The sequence below is a fragment of the Stegostoma tigrinum genome, chromosome 2 (assembly GCF_030684315.1).
Source record: "Stegostoma tigrinum isolate sSteTig4 chromosome 2, sSteTig4.hap1, whole genome shotgun sequence".
Taxonomy (NCBI): domain Eukaryota; kingdom Metazoa; phylum Chordata; class Chondrichthyes; order Orectolobiformes; family Stegostomatidae; genus Stegostoma; species Stegostoma tigrinum.
The window spans coordinates 109,158,577-109,175,801 of NC_081355.1; the positions used below are offsets into that span (position 1 = coordinate 109,158,577).

At 40.4% G+C, this 17,225-nt stretch overlaps 1 long non-coding RNA gene across 1 annotated transcript in view; it reads right to left on the reverse strand.

Moving 5' to 3' along the window:
- Nucleotides 1–2,068: 2,068 nt before the first annotated feature.
- LOC132206831 (uncharacterized) overlaps nucleotides 2,069–17,225 on the reverse strand; it is a 66,697-nt gene continuing 51,540 nt past the window's right edge. Inside the window, exon 3 of the long non-coding RNA XR_009443196.1 lies at nucleotides 2,069–4,626. This is a non-coding gene — a long non-coding RNA (uncharacterized LOC132206831). The remainder of the gene's footprint in view (nucleotides 4,627–17,225) is intronic.

The following is a 17,225-nucleotide window of genomic DNA, read 5'->3' on the forward strand; positions in this document are numbered from 1 at the left end:
TTGTTCCAGATTATCTGCTGGTTAAAGTCTTTTTTATTCATTCAGGGGTCAGCAGTTTTATTGACTAAGCTAATATTTGTTGCCCATCCCTAACTGCCTTTAAGAAGGTAGTGGCGAGCTGGCTCCTTCAACCACTGCAGTCCATTTAGTGTTGATAAAACCACAATTCTGTGAGGAGAGTTATCTTGAACTAGCCAAGAACTAGACTTAAGAGATAACAAAGTGTAGAGCTGGATGAACACAGCAGGCCAAGGAGCATCTTAGGAGCACAAAAGCAGATGTTTCGGGCCTAGACCTTTCATCAGAAAAGGATGGAAGAGTCTAGGCCCGAAATGTCAGCTTTTGTGCTCCTAAGATGCTGCTTGGCCTGCTGTGTTCATCCAGCTCCACACTTTGTTATCTCGGATTCTCCAGCATCTGCAGTTCCCATTATCTCTCTCAAGAACTGGACTTCCCAGGTCCTTTTCCTAGCTGTTCCCCCTGAAATGTTGGCAACTTTGTCTTCCCCTCTCTATTCATACGTAAATGAGCTAGACTGGGAGGAGGAAGAGAGAGATGACAGCCCTCAGAACCCCCAGATTATCAGCCTCAAATGCAGCGAAGGAATGTCCCCCAGATTAATTTTCAAGTGTAACATTTGTCCCAGGGGTAAATTAGAACTCCACATTAGCAAAGTGTAAGTTGCAACAAATGTTTGATATTTGTAACAATGATCCATTAGCTGGGTTATTCGGTATTATTATTTCCATAGTTTGATATGCAGCAAATATGTACAAATTCCACCTGTCTTATTGTACTTCAGCAGATAATCCTTCTCTCACATAGTTTCTAATCAGGTTTCAATCCAATATAACATTCTCATGACAGATGTTCTTTACAAGTTTTAATAATCTGGCTATTAGAATACCTCCTGTGTGAAATGAAACATGAGAATTAGATACATTCCTCACTTAAAATTCCCATTGTCCCTGGAAGCTGCAAAATTCTAGCAGTCAATCACTAGAACAAGTTTAAGAATGTCACTTGAATTCTCCAAATCAAGCAATAATAACATATGGTTTATATTCCAATTTATCACTGTTTTGTGGGCATTGCCAGTCTGAATTGAATTAAAGCTGCGCAAATTTAACTTTAATTTTATGTTAAAACATTATTGAATTACCAGATTTAATGGAATTGTTTGTTCGATTAAATTTACAATGTAAATTATGTAAAAACAGCTCAACATTTGTGACAAAATCCATCATGAGAATGAAAGATTCCTTTTGGCAGGATGAAAGAGAAAAGGCAAAATACATCGTAGGATAGAATTCTAAGGGGTGTCAGAGACATAAATACCTTCAGTAAAAGTGCCCTAGGCCAAGGTTTAAAGGGGTACGCTACCTCTCTAAATGTATGAAACATTCTATCAACCCTGTGCCTTCACACCCCACACACTCCCTTGTCTTATCCATGCCAATCCATGCAACTTAAGACACTAGTCCAAACCTGAAGGCCTTTCATATTACTGTGGAAAATTAGTACCTACGTCCACCCAGCACCCTTTATCCATGTCATTGAATATTGACAAGTAAATATGCACAAAGAAGAAAAATATTGTTCTGTTACTACAATATTGCAGACTGCACTCTATTGGGAAAGACACTGCCATTCATACAAACACTATTGATAGTTCTTGAGGTAAATAAGGTGAAACCTATTGTCACTTTTTGACAATTTGAAACTTTCTGAAGGATTTATGCATCTTTTATGCACCATCTTTTCCAAATTTACTTTCCAAATGACACTGGACAATCATTCCCAAGGTATTCTGGGAGTATATTCACAGGGGGATCCCCGATCTCAAAAGTGGTTCTCTGTCTTTCTAAAAAACTGCCCTGAGAACAGATCAGCTCTTACCTGGTCTATGCTGCACACTCTGGGTCACAGACAATAGGCACTCCAAAATTTGTGCATGTGTGAACAACAGACTACCCCTGTAAAAATGGGTTGAAGATTGCTTGGTTGATTTATTGTCAGTTGTACAGAAATACAGTGAAAAGCTGTGTTTATCAACAGTACAGGCAGATTATAGAAATCAAGGATGCACAGATCAGAGGTTGTAAAACGACTTACAAAGTGGCATACAGGTTACATTGCACAGGGTGTGCACGAGGCAAGATCAGCGTTAGCAAGATCAGCATTATTTGAGGCTAGAGAGTCCATTCATCAGTCTAATTATGGCCAAGAAGAAGATGTCCCTGAACCTGCTGGTACATCTGTTCAGGCTTCTGTATCTTCTGCCTGATGGAAGAAGCTGTAGGAAGTCATTACCGGGCTGCGATGAGTCTTTCATGATTTGGTAGCTGGTCCATGTCAGGAAGCCCATGTAAATGGAGTCCATGGATGGAAGGTTGGCTTCTGTAATGGTCTGGGCCATGCATACACCACCCTCTGTAGATTCTGGCAGACTTGGGCAGAGCAGTTGCCATACCAGGCTGTTATGCACCTGGACAGTATGCTTTCAATGGTATATTTGTAGAAGTTAGTGGGGGACCTTACGGACATAACAAAACTCCTCAGCCACCTGAGAAACAAGAGACGTTGTGCCTTCTTGACTTTTGCACCTTTGTTGGAAGCCCAGGACAGGTTGTTGGTTATCATCACTCCGAGGAACTTAACGTTTTCTGCCCTCTCAACCTCAGTTCCTTTGATGCAGATGGGAGTGTGTTCTCCAACTTTCTTTCTGAAGGACTTAAGTTTCCTAATCTCTTCTAGCATGCTTGCAGCTACAGAGGCAACTTTTTCTGGTGCAAACCTAGGCCATTATGCCTGGGATGGACATACTTGAGGCAATCTTCAATTGTCCGACCAATGAAAAAGTAATCTGTGACGAGGAGAAAATAAATCTTTTAAATGAATTTTAGACCGAGGTTGTGATGGAATCTCATGAGGGTTTACAGATTTCTTATGTTGATATTATTGGTGACTCTCACATGCCTTGCACATTCTCATTACTTTCTTGTTCTCATTGTTGATCCATGGCCAATGCAATTTCCCTTGCCAGGTACCTTCTTCGTTCTATGCCATATGCCCATGATGTAACTGTGACAATGTATCTTGGCAAGGAGCTACATGTACATGCTCCTGCTTCCTTTGCGAATCATATCTCTTGAAATACCTAGTTCATCTCTGTATGTGAAAACAATCTGATTGTAACTGACACCTCTTGCTTCATGCAGGTATCCAGCACATACATCCTCCATGTCAGAATACTGCACGTGCTTTCTGTTTGGTTGTGACTTGTTGTGATTTCTAGCCACAAGCTCGAAACCAAATTTCCTCTATAGGTAAACTCAATGCCCCTTTATACCACATGACTTGCAAAAAATTTTGAAATTCTGAGAACAACTTCACGGTAAGTACAACAGATTGCTCTTCCCACACAGTTTGCTGCTTTCTGTGTCCTTGTTACAGTGCCAGTACTCATAACTGCATGTAATTCTTGTAGGGACATTCTTGTCCAGCTACAGTGGCTTCACATTTTCTCTCAATTATTAGGAGTGTTTCAACATTATGACGTTTCTTTTTTTACCAAGGTCACTTTTTGTAAAATTTCAATCAACGATGAAGCTATAACCAGTTCTATTATCAACTCAGACAGCTCAGCTCCCAAGAAATTGTGGTTATTTCCCATTTCAAATCCTCTTTGATGAACTGATCAATTGATTCTTGTAGCTGTTGTCTGTAAGGCATCAGATCCAAACAATAAGTTCTGAAATTCACTTTTACACTAAGGTGATCTTATAGCATGGTCCACAATTTAATAAAGTCCTTCCTATCCTCCTCAGGCAAGGACTGCAGTGTTGACTCTGTATGATGCCTCAATTACTAATGGCTATTTTTATTTTCACTGTGGTTGCCCAGTTATGAAAATCTTACAAATAATTAAATCCAGAGCAGAATTCAATAATTATATACATATAGTGACCTGCCTCCTTCAAATTCACGGCTCTTTGCGCATGCTGATAACTTGGAAATGCATTTCTGGACTAGAGCACTTCAAGACATTGTGGAAAATCTCCCTGAAGACTTGTGCTTGCTGGAAGTTAACTTTGAAAAGTGGGCCAAACACTGCTAAGACTGTCATTTCAGCCTTCTATGTGACTAATCCAAAGGCCAGGGAAGAACTCCACATCCAGTTCTGTGGCCAATAATTTACTGTTGACTAAAGGCCAAAATATCTTGGACACCATTCTTGCTATGCCTTTACCTACTGGCACCAACCAGTCTTCCGACATCGGAGTCAAGGCGAAGATAATCTTGAATTTCATGCAGGAACTGGCAGATACTGTTGGGGCTAGAGAGACAACACATCGCAGAATTCCCACTGACTCCCTCTTGCTTGATTGCATGGCCCTCCCTGCCAAGAAAGTCACTTTGATGGGTTACACTAAATTCCTCCCATAGTGTGACTAGGCAAGAGGAGGTATTTCTCATTGCATTTTTCATTCAGACCATAGTCAGAGTCAAATTTGACACAGTGTTAATAGATAATGGCTTGGATGTTTTCCGCAGGAGAGCTTGAGGTTTCTTTAACAGATCACTGTCGTGAATTTTCCTGAGTCACACACCAGCAACAGAGATCTGGAAGGAAAAAGAAATGAATGTACTCAACAGACCTGATAGCATGCTTGGAGAAACGGGGAAAGGATGAGACTTGATAGAGGTGTACAAGACGATCAGAGGCATAGATAGAGTAGACATCCAGAGACTTTTTCCTAGGGTGGAGGTAGCTATTATAAAGGGGCATTAGTTTTAAAGCGAGTGGAGGTAGATATAGGGGAGACGTCAGAGGTAGGTTCTTTACTCAGAGAGTGGTTGGGACATTGAATGCATTGCTGGAGAGGGTAGTGGAGTGGGCTTCATTACGGGCATTTAAGCAGCTTGAGATAGGCATATGGATGATAGTATAAGGTAGGGACGGAGATTGGATAGACTTTAGGTTTAGGACAAACGTTGGGCACAACATCATGGGCTGAAGATGTACTGTGCTGTATTGTTCTATCTGCTTCAAGCGCACACTTTAACTCCGGCCAGATTGATGAAAAGGGCCAGTGAACAGGGGAGCATAAACAAGCAGCAGAGGCTCATAACTGAGGGCCAATGATGGGAGGTTATGACAGTGCAAGCTGTAAGCTCCCAACCACCAGAGTTCTGCCTGAGATAGCACTGATGAGATCAGACTGTTTTGGGGGCAAAAAGGGGCTGGAGGGCACAGTGGCAATGACTGAGGTGGTGATAGAGAGATTGGGGAACATTGTGAACGTGTTGGATAATAGCCCGGCACAACATTGTGAGCCAAAGGGCCTGCACTGACCTGTATTGTTCTATGTTCACTGTTGGATTTGAGCAGGGAGTAAAGACACTACAGGTATGATTAAAGCTGGAGGAAGAATTGTGAGGTGGTATTGGCAGTTGCAGGGCAGGGGACTGTCTAGTTCTTCCTGGCCAGCAGGAAATAGCAAAAGGAACAGATCTTTGAAAATTTGTTTCAAATGGAATTTTCTATCTCAGATTTGCAGTTAGAAAACTCATAAACAAGGGCTACCCCTCACTCAGTGTTACATTTAAGTCACGCACTGGTCATGTCAACGGTTCTCATTATTGGATCCCCAGCAGCCTTTTATAGGAACCTCATCAACGCCTGAATTTGCTTTACTACATACTAAATTAGTGCAAAATAGATAATGTTGGTTTGTCTGAGTCACATATTTTAACCACCCCGTCAAAATGGGAAAGGAGTTGAGTTAAAATTGAGGGCTAGAATCTGTTAAAGCAGAATAGATAGCATTATATTTACTGTTTGCAACTTTTTTTTAATATTGGGAGATGCAATTTTGGATTTGTGCGAAATTCTTTACAACCCAAATATGGCTTTTGAGTTAATGAAACTCTAATTTTATGAATTCTATATACCTTCAATATTCATTTGCCTATCTAATTTGATTTACAGTTCACTGTGGCTAAGTATTCTGATAAGGATATATGATGAGACTACTTGATGGTAATACATTAAGTATAATAATTGGGAAGAAAGCTAGCTACGATCTGATAGCCTGATTAGTTGGGCCTTCATAGGATCAAGAAAATGTATAGATTGCGCATTGCACATTGGTCTCAGTGTTTGAATTAATGCAACCTGTACTCATTTTGAATTTGTCAGAATGACAACTTGGTTTGTGATTTAATCGAGAATCGATGCAAAACCTCTGTACTAATCAGAGGGGATCTTCTCTTCCGGCATGAATTAATTCAGCAACTTCAAAGATTTATTTCGCTTCTACCCAGAGATTTTTCACCTCATTCACTGAATGAAAACATTTAATGTTCTGCACTACTTCTACTTACTCAGTGTCCCCATGATTCTATCGATACGGTTGGTCCAGAGGTTAAATGCTATTGGGACAGACTTACATCCTCTGACTCCATAGAGTGAAAATACGAAGGGGCCAACAATAGAGCCACCCCTTCAGTTGTAGCAGAGGTCATAAGAAAAACTACTTTGCAGGATCCATATTGTTAGTGGAATGAACATTAATTTTCTCATTTCTAACTTGCCTTATTCTCTTTTGGAAACACACTGCCATCTGGCACTTGAATTTTTTTTTAAATGCCAAACTATTTTTGCAATCCTTTGCAGATTAATCGGTTTACTTGGATAGTCAAAGTGTTATTAAAATGTTCTGGTCTGCAACAAAGGCAGATTAGAGAAATTAACATCATAAAATTTGTAAGTCTTGTCAAAATAATATTAAGTTAAAAGCAAAATGTTTGAATGGCAAAGTTCAATTTGCTTTTGAGAAGCAGTAACAACACGGAAATGAGGCCCAGAATCTGCAGAGTGATGCAGGCTCCTGGGTGTCAAAGGGGTCTCCAATTTTATTCATGGTGTTAACACCTGACCAGCAGTATTAAAGTACCAAAGGATGGATCTGAGCCCAAGACAAATATTAACATCCGATCTAAGTGCATTGCATTGGCAGGTGAATACCCAAGACGTGCCTGTGAAAGCATTGCCTCCAGATATCAGAGCCCAAGGGATCGATGTCACTCTGACCCTGGATAAACTGCTGACGCAGAAATGTCAGAATGTTCTGGTGGGCACAATATCATCAGGATGACTAACCTTATCCCTCAAGCATTCTCAGGGTTAGCAAATTAAATTGACTCTGTTTGAAGGGGTGATGTAATACATACTAAATGGGTAACGATAAACAATTCTGAATATGTATTAATAGCAATAAGAGTAATGATTAATATTTAAGGACTGTTTTGGGCAGTCAAACCAAGAATTAGAATTTTTTCAAGTAATTAAATGGGAACGAATGTGATAGCCATGTTTGCATCCGAAAGGTCATTTTGTGTTCACAAGACTAGAACGAAAGTATGTTTTATATCAAATAATGATTGTTAATTCACAGGCTGGAAGCATGAATTAAACTTCTAAAATCAGAGACATTGAAAGAGATTGAAGTGATTTGAAATCACAGCCAAAGTTGCATACCCCAAATGGAGTAAAATGCAAAATATTGCACATTTTACATTCCAATCCATTGGACCGGAGATTGCAGGCATTTTCTGCTGACTGTGTTTTCAGCAGAGAGATATGTAAAATTGGTTGGTACCAGTTGGTTGGCTTGTCACCTTCCTGCCTATCTTTGAGCTCAAAAGAACAAAAAGGAAGTATGGCACAGGAACAGGCCTTTTGATCCTCTAAGCCTGTGCCGATTATCATGCCCTGATGAAACTAAAAAACCTTCTACACTTAATCAGTCAGTATTCACCTATTCATGTAACCATCCAGATGTCTCTTGAAAGTCTCCAACATACCTGCTTCCACTACCTCCTCTGGCAGTGCATTCCAGGCTCTTACCACTCTCTGCATGAAAAACTTTCCTTGCACATCTCCCTTGAACTTTTGCCCTCTCAGCTTGAGCCTGTGACCCACTGTAATTGAAACTTCAACCCTGGGAAAAAGCCTTTGACTATCCACCCTATTTAGGCCTCATAATTTTGTAGACCTCTAGCAGGTCACCTCTCAGCCTTTCTAGTGAGGACAACCCTAGTCTTTTTAATGTTTCCTCATAGCCAATGTCCTCAAGGCTATGCAACATCCTGGTGAACCTTCCCTGCACTCTCTCCAAAGCTTCTACATCTTTCTGGTAATATGGCAGCCAAAACTGAGCACAATACTTGAAATGAGGCCTAACAAGGGTTTTATATAGCTGCAACATGTTTTGCCAACTCTTGTACTCCATGCCTCAGCCACGAAGGCAAGCATGCCATATGCCTTCTTAATCCCATTGAAGACCTGTGTTGCCAATTTTAAGAACTGTGGACCTGCACACACAGACCCATCTGTATGTTAATGCTCTTAAGTGTTCTGCCATTCACAGTATAATTCACACCCACATTTGATTCTCCAAAAGGCATCACCTTGCACTTGTCCAGATTAAACTCCATCTGCCATTTCTGTGCCCAACTCACCAGTCAGTATCTTTTCACAATCATCAACACTATCAGCAACTCCACCAATCTCTGTGTTATCTGCAAACTTATTAATCAGACCACCCACATTTTCCTCCTGATCTTTTATATATACTACAAACAACAGAGGACCTAAGACTGAATCCTGCAGATTACCAGCCTCAATTCTGAAAAACACCCTCCCACTGCTACCCTCTGTCTTCTACGACCAAGCTGCTATAAATGGACGGAGGGGAGGCACTGGAATCAGCAGTTCACCTATCAGCAGTGGCCATTACTGAGGATGTCATAAGTGATGACGATTGGAGCGCATCACCTAATGGAGTGCACAATACCCATAATTAACCAATTTACCCAGGTGAGAATGTGTTATGGCTGAGCGGAAGGCCTCCAATGGATGTTTTATTCCAGCTGACCTTTCTACTAGGATTCACAAGCTATCAATCCCCCTGTGAATTTCAGCCCAGTGTGCTTGTAATATCCATTAAAACCAAAGACCTCAGGGATTTGTAATGACCCACATCTCCATTAGCAATGCATTAAGGCATTTACCCAAGGTACGAGATGAAACATGAAGCTTAATCTCTTGGATATTGAGCCCCTCACTAAGAGAACTTCCCAAATACAATTTATTAAATTTACCCTTGGAATATATAGAAACAGCTTATTTGAATTCACTGGGTGAGAGAAGTGCACTTTATAAACCATTCCTTTGTATGTTTAAGTACCTGTTGTTACTGTAGATCTGAGCACATAAGCTGAGGCACCGAGAGAGAAGACCCTGGTGGATGTCCCCCTTTCTCCCTCTCTCTCCATGCACCTAGTAAGATTCAAACTCTGTTTTCTGACCATGACCAGATAGGGATGATCCTGCGGTGGCATACTTCTTAAAAGAATTCAACTCAGCATGACCTCTCTTGCAGAACAACTGAATCAACCAGCCATATCTTTAAATTGGAAGCATATGGGTGATCGAAAGGAAGTCATAACACCACTCAATTTTCACAGAGTACATACTTTACTTACATTTTAGAGACCATAATTTGATCAGCTTATTCTCCCCACTCTGTAATTTAAGAGGGTGTGCATATTCAAAAATCAGAACATTTTTCATTATTTTACTTAGAATGGTAAAGAATGCTAAAATAAACTTCTTTTGTTGTTCAACTTAAGAAAACTTATCAATGATTCTTTTATGGTAACAAATGCAAGCAGTTAAATACTCACTGAATTGCAAATCTATCCTTTTCAAAGCAAACAAAAATTCCTTTGGAATCAAGTGAGGAGAGGGAAAAGAGGGGAGCTGTTTTGCAGTACTCCCTTCACCTGAATGTAACAAGACATAGGTTTATGAAAATCAGCAAAAAAATCTAATAATGTTGTGCAGAAGAATGTTCACTCAATGAGTAAATGTGAAATTTGCTACTATGTTCAAATGGATGGCAAAGATTAATTTAGGGGCAATTCAATAAGTACACAAGGGAGAAAGGAAGGGGGAGATTTGTCGATAAGGTGAAATGCTGTAAAGTGGGAGGAAGATCATATGGAGCACAACCATTAAACTAGCTTAATTTATGTGAACAGCCCGTATCTGTACAGTAAATAATATGCATCAGTATTTTATTGTAAGTGTGGGAGGTCAGGACAACCATGAGAGTTTGATCAAAACTGATGCAGTATTATAAATTTCAGCAGCTCAATATAACATCTGATATATACTACCGGGGCATATCTGATCTTACAGTTAATATTCCCTCCAGGAATTATCAGCAGTGTTAACTTAGTAAAAACATAATTATTTTATGATTTCTGTAAAAAGAAAGGCTAGTTGTGATATTCAAATTTATTTCTGGCAACATTTAGGCAGCCTCATGTTTTGATTCAGGAACATTTTCTTGCACAATATGACTGGAACACAACCCTCAAGCGAACTACAGAATGGATGTAATATAACAAAATGCCATGTTTTCTGCACCTAAAATGAAGCAGTAAGATAGGAAATCTACTGAGGACAACACTTCATATGTAAATGGTCGATTTCATTTTGTTTTACCGTAACATGATAACCATAACTTGATTTCTGTTGTTACCATAGCAGGTCCTAAAATAGAATATCTGTGTGGATGAAAATATTACTGCAAACCTTTACCAATCAACTTCATAGTGCTGCAACTGTGAATGCCTGTCATCTGTTCTTATGGGTGCACACCAGGAAGTTCCATTCTGACTGAGAGTAAGATGACTCCATTGAAATGCTTTGTTGTATCAGAGAAAATCACAAGATCTGTTTGGATGAGAAAGGTCCTTCAGGCCATTTAGCCCTGTCCTTTCACCATGACAATTCCAACATCACCATATTGCAGTATTTAAAAAATGTGTAAAATCCACATGCCACTAATTTGACATCTTAGGTTTGGGAGATGGAGTTGAAATATTCAGCATAGTGTATTGCTTTTAAAAAGACCAAACTAGACCTTGGTGTTTATAACCAAAAGAAATGTAATGTAGGTCCTGACAGTGTGATATTGTGCAGAATACTGCAATACAGAATGAATACCTGGGAATAAATTTTCATTTGGTGTATGAATAACCATTCATGTCATTTCTCTGGCAATTCTGTCAACCTTTTACTGAGGTTCTAGTGGAAGGTCAAGAGAAACTCTATTGAAATTCTACCCTCTTGAATTCTGAGACGTTCTGGAAATATGAGAGCTTTTATATTTCAGACAAAAAGGCATAGATTAGATCTTATTAAATATCTGTTTTCAAATATTCAAGCATGGACTAGCTAAATTCATGTGACAAATTCCATTACTGGCATGGATTCAAGCTCAGAGAAGGAATGGGTAATAGAAAACATAGATTTAATTATTTAAGTCAGTACAGAATGTATAGAATGTGATGAGTGGGCAGACAATGAAGATAGATTGGCATTGATTTTATGGTAATAATCATCACAAGGCTATGAATGCTCACCGGAATCATTCAGAATTGTTATGGCACAGAAGGAGGCCAATTGGCCCATCATTCCTGCAAGTTTCAAGATTTTGCAGTCACCCTCTCTTTAATGTTAGACTCTTATCAGTTTCCTGACTGATGTTAGACAAATTAGACCACAATCCCCTAACTTCCCTCTCTTAACTTTTGCAAAAAGTGGAGCTCCAGACATAAATATCCAATCTAAAGGATCACTTCCTGAATTAAGAGAGGTTTGGAAGATTGTAGTTTGGCCATCAGCAATGTCACCACCTAGTTAAAACCCTGGGTTAAGTTTTATGTGGAATACAGGACATGCACCCACTAGCTGTGACATCCACTGATCAGTAGCCTACCTGCCGCACAGCAATATGGGCATCCTTACTTCATCTAGAGTGGGACCTCTTCCCTTTTGGAACAAGAGGTTCCACTCGAGAAAGCAGTTGTATAGTCTCAACAGTGCCAGGATTGAGTAATAACCACTGCCGAGACGACAGTCAGATTTGAAGACAAAGTACTTTGGATCCTGGTGCTCAGCTAAAGCCAATCACATTGAATGACCTTGTTGCGCACACCCCAGCAAAGGTCATAAGAGTGTTAGAAACCAGGAGGGGAAGGACAAAATAGAGACTACAATTTTGATGGTGTGTTCGTTTGCACAGGGGACATTCCCAAAGAAATTCGCCATCTTCTTTCCTGCCAATAGCCCATGCAGTGAAAGTTGCTTTGTGCAGAGAAAGTTTGCCATTTCCCTGCCTTGCCCAGGCAAGTGAAGAACTCCAGCAATTTGGAAGCTGCTATGTTCTCCAACGTATTCTGGAGAAGCTCAGCCTGATGCTTTTTTCAACCCCTTATAACATACAGGGCAGAGTGGGGGTGGGCAGGAATGGCCCCCTAATTTATTTTGTGTGCCTGCCCTGCTATCAGCCAGCATGCTGGGATACAAACCAATCTGTTCTGGATTTGTCACTCTTTGAAACTGCTACAGAATTCTTCCATCTCTTCTTTCGCACCATGATTTGCAGATCATTTTATTAAGTAAATGCCTTCTTACCTCAGTGAAGAGTGGCTGTGTATTCACTGTCATTAAGTGTCTTTAGCATAAGTTTCACAACACTGACCTTAAATAAAGATGATATCATTGCATTAGACCAAGACTGTAGCTGAAACTCATTTAATTAAAAAGCCTAAAAAGCTCTGATGCAGGGTCTAGGCCCGAAACGTCAGCTTTTGTGCTCCTGAGATGCTGCTTGGCCTGCTGTGTTCATCCAGCTTCACACTTGGTTATATTGGATTCTCCAGCATCTGCAGTTCCCATTATCTCTAATTAAAAAGCCTACCTTGTTAGCTGCAAATATGTTCCTTAACTTATACAATAGGTATGGTCTCAGCAAATACCAGAGAGATGTCAGTTTGACTAGCTCCCACGGTTGTAAGGTCAATCACATGATGGTGCCACCTTCCTGTTGTCAATCTTCTCCATGTCCATCTTGCAGGTGGGAAAAGGTCAATGTCTTAATCAAGTACAAGAACATTTGTTGCTTGCAATTTTTCTCAAGGAAAGCCTGAAAAATGCATTAAATGCTGCAAATCTGCCAAATTAACCAAAGTAAGTATTTCATTCCTCTGACATGTCAACTGTGCAAGTTCCTGATGTTAGAAGAGGAAATGAGCAGAACTTGCTGGTTCCCATGTGATTCTAACGACAACGTGAAATTCTAGCAGTGCATGGAAGACAAATGCGATCGTGTGGTGGGGAAGATCTTTTCATTGGTGAAACCCACCATCAGGTACTGATAGGCTATCAAAGAGGTTTATGGTCAAACAGGGAGGCTCTTTGTCACACCCACAAATTTCTTGTCTAACGTCATTGCTAGTAACATAAACCAAGGTGGCATGCTTGGTTTTCAAAATTTAATTTAATTTGCCAATATTTCAGTTCTGAAGAAGGGTTGCCAGACCCAAAACATTAATACTGATTTCTCTTCACAGATGCTGCCCAACCTGCTGAGCTTTTCCAGCAATTTCAATTTTTGTTTCTGATTTACAGCATCCACAGTTCTGTCAGTTCTCATATTATGTTGGTTTCATGTTTCTATGTGTGCATCATCATTATTGTTGAGAGTTAAATGCACTGGCACATGGTTGGCACACATTAACATTTACAGAAGAATTATTGACATTTCTTTTTCACAGAAAAAAACAATAATGTGTTTTTATGTTCACTTTTTATTGGATGTGGTATTATGTTCAGTATTGAACTTACTAGACTGTGGGACATGGCAAAACTTGTAAGCTCAGCAGGCCCTTCCCTCTGCATTTTTAGTACAAGATTTGAACACTCAAAAGTCTCAAAGATCATGAAGCAGGGATTCTTCATTCCACAGGCATCAGTTCATTACAAACAAGCAAGAAAATCAAAGATAAACAAGTACTTTTTATACAATACATGGAATGACTATGTAGGATACATTGGGCTGAGGAAATCCTTTCCCTGTTCCCTTTCCCTTTGCAAACGCCATTTATCTCCACCACCAGCCTTGCTTTCCATTGAAGATCTGTTAGAACTACTCTAACTCTCACCGTCTCCACCTGCTGGTGGAAAGCAGAAAGAAGTGGTCAGCACCTTGCTCAGTGGTCTCCATCACTGTTGCCACCAACTTTTTGGAAGACGTTATACATTGTAAAGGTCATTATTTGAGATTATTCTCAGCCTGGGTAAAAGAAATGTTGTAGGTGAAATAAAAGCCCTACAATGACTATACTAGGAAACACCTTAAGATGAATTCCTTGAGATGTCATAGTCAAAGAGTCATAGAATTTTACAGCATGGAAACAGACTCTTCAATCCAACTCATCCGTGCTGACCAGATAGCCCAAATTCTTCTCGTATCACTTGCCAGCATTTGGTCCATTTCCTTCTAAATTCTTCCTATTCATGCCCCCCAGTCATTTTCACTTTCGTTGCACAATTGTTTCTTTTTATTCATTGATGGGATTTGGGTTTTGCTGGCTGGCCAACATTTATTGCCCATCCCTAGCTGCCCTTGAAATCATGGTGGCGAGCTGACTACTTGAATCACTGTTGTCCACCATTGGGAGGGAGTTCCAGGATTTTAACCCAGCAACAGTGATGAAGTGGCAATAAATTTCCAAGTCCTATGGTGAGTGGCTTGGAGGAGAACTTGCAGGTGGTGGTGTTCACATGTATCTGCTGCTCCTGTCCTTCCAGATGGAAGTGATTGTGGATTTGGACGGTGCTGTTTAATTCATTGTTGATGAATCTTCAGAACATCTTGTAGATGGTACACACAGATGCAACTGAGCATTGGTGGTGGTGGGACTGGATGCTTGTGGATGTAATGCTATTCAAGTGGGCGCTTTGTCTTGGGTGCTTTCAAGCTTCCTGAGTATTACTGGAGCAGCACTCATTCAGGCAAGAGGGGAATATTCCATCACAGTCCTGATTAGTGCCTTGTAGATGGATGACAGACTTTGGGGAGTCAGGTGGTGAGTTAGTTGTGCTGTATTCATTGCCTCTGGCCTGCTCTTGTAGCCAATATGCTTATTTGGTGAGCCTAGTTGAGCTTCTGTTAACCCCAAGGACATTCAGTGGTTTTAGCTGCATTGGATGTCAAGGCATTGTGGTTAGATTACCTCTTTTAGATATGATCATTGCCTGGCATCTGTGTGGCACAAATGTTAATTCCCACTTATCAGATTGCTCAGATCTGACACTGTTCTTTTGATCCTCTCGCTTTCTTAATTTGAGTAACTGTTTCAACCAAAGCCAGTAATTGTTACATGCCCCAATCTCACCCTTCGTCCTTCTTCAGATCTACTACTCCTCAGAGCCATCAGCAACACTCCGTATCCGCCCATTACGCTAATCTTTCCCTTCCTTGTTCCAAACTTTTACCCACACATCATTCTCTCCTTTTCCTCCTTTGTGTTGTAGAGCTCAAGTTAGAGTCATGGTGAATGTAGTCAACAAGCAACTATCTCTGAAAGGACTTACCCTTCCTACTTCTTTCTGCATTTTAGCTGGTTCTGTCCTAGGCCTCAAGGTTTAAACTTAATTTAAAACAACTTTTCTGTTAAACTTCACTAAAGGACTTTTGGAAGTTGAAGTACACAATCCTATGGATTTAGCACAATCAGTTTAGGTTCTCATTTCTTCAAGAGCAGAGGTGGGGATTCTACAGTGCACCTCCTGATTCTCTAAGACCTGCTCACTATCTACAAGGCACAAGTCAGGAATGTTATGGAGTAATCCCCACTTCCTCGATTAGTACAGCTCCAAAAATGGTCAAGTAACTTAACACCATCCAGGACAAAGTTGGACTTGTTACCATTGTACAAACTTGGTGAAACAGCACCTCCAGTATTGCGTTAAGTTTTGCATTTCTTATCTAAGAGAGGATATGCTTGCCATAGTAGGATTACTACAGACATTAACCAGACTAAGTCCTGGGATGGCAGGATTGTTTTTTGAGAAAGGATTGGGGAAACAAAGATTGTATCCGCTTGAGTTCCAAAGATGAGAGGCTGCTGTATATTACTAATTTCAGAGTAAATCATATTCAAGGCTTTGGATGGGTCAATTGATATGGAGTTACTTAAAAAAGTAACTTGATTCTCAACTAAAAACATATTAGAAGCCTAGAAAAGATTTAAAAGATCAGTTTATTTTTTAATAATATGTACATTTAATTGTAATGATGATCTGAATTTTCCTTCCTCAGTATTAGCAAATGTTGAGACATTGAGGCAAGAACGAATATTGAATCCTGAGGGCCAAGGATGGGGATAATGGGACTTGGTCATCAGGTGTGTCATTCCGATGGCAGATAAGGGGAGAATTGGGGCCCAGGTGGGGTGGTGGTATTGGTTGCAAAGATTTCAGCTTCTGGGGCAATGGGTGGAATTGGGGCCCAGAGGTAGAGAACAGTGTCAGGTCCCTGGAATAAATCTGGGGGTAGGGGGTGGCAGAGGTGGGGCTGACAGGTCGGGTTGTCAGGTCCAGCAGCAAGGGAAAAGTGTTGCGTTTAGGGGGAAGAGGAGTGTTTGGGATTAAAGAGGTATAGGGTGAGGGGAAGCCCAGCAATAGAGAGACATGTTGAGTCTGATATTAAGAATGGGTGTGTTGTCACATCCAGGGAGAGGGGGTAATGTTGGATTGGGTGGCATGTGACCCCTTCGATTAAATGGATACTGTTGAAGGGTTCCAGGTGTATTGGATTTGCTCAGCAGAGTCTTACATTGCTCAGGAAATTTCCTGGGAGTGTTCCAGATCAGAGATTGCAAGAAATCCACAGACACAGCTCCCATCTATCCTGCAGGAACAATTATGTGGCTATTGAACAATCCAGGCAGTTTTGTTCAAGCGTTTCATCTCCACCTCATCAGGACATTTTGAAGAATGCTAATATAAAAGCCAATAATATTTCATACTATATGAGAGGTGAGTGCACTTTTTTTTGAGGGAGATATGAAAGTTGAAAGGAATTCAAGAACATAAGGCCCTGTGCTGAAAGTCTAACCAGCAGCAGTAGGGTGAATGAAGTAGAGGGCCAGAATTCTTGAAGTTCTTCAGGTCAGACAGGAATTTGATATGCGAATTTTAGAACTGAAATTTGCTGACCTGGGAAAAGCTGGGGTGAGTTACTAAAGATCTGAGGAATTAACTGGACAAAATGCAAATAAGGATATAGATTGTC